Below are 714 nucleotides of genomic sequence, written 5' to 3' on the forward strand. Positions count from 1 at the left end.
ACATTAGGCTGCCTCTGCCCCAGTCTGACAGGTTTACCAAGTGACCTATTCAAACCAGGGTCACTTTAGCTTCAAATCTCTATTGCTAGGCTTGGTGTTGTGGCAAGGACACCCATCCTGAGGTGTCCACCTGGACATTCTCTGGTTTCTGGTTGCTTTGTCTCCAGCACCTACATATCCTGTAAGGAGCTCACACTTCAATAACTGAGTTACCAAGCACTTGCCAAGACCTGGTGAGGCACAAGTGGGTGCTAAGACTGCGAAGCATTAGCTCTATCTTACCACACATGTCTATGTCATCTTCAAAAAGACATTTACAAAAATAATTTCAGTGAAGGTAAGTAAGGGCTCCAGAGCCAGGGCTCAAAAGTGTAACCTCTCTGTTAAATGGGATGATAACTGTCCCTGGAATTGGTAGTTGAGGTTTACCAAAATGTAGAACAAACTACATTTCATATGCTTCCATTTTTCATTCATTTTTACTCATTGCCATTGTCGTGACATGAGATGCTTCTTTCATTCACCCATTCCATGAAATATATTACATTACAAAGTCCCACAAGAGAGCACTTGTAAACGTCTGCAAGAGTTTCCCAAGCAAACAGCTGCTGAAGAGTAGGCACGTCTTCACCTTTACCAAGTGTCACCGAGCTACCCTTCCATGTTTCCTCATTGTCTCGATAAGCGTGATTTCAGCCAACTTACTCATTTTTA

The sequence above is a fragment of the Myotis davidii genome, unplaced genomic scaffold (assembly GCF_000327345.1).
Source record: "Myotis davidii unplaced genomic scaffold, ASM32734v1 scaffold242, whole genome shotgun sequence".
Classification (NCBI taxonomy): Eukaryota; Metazoa; Chordata; class Mammalia; order Chiroptera; family Vespertilionidae; genus Myotis; species Myotis davidii.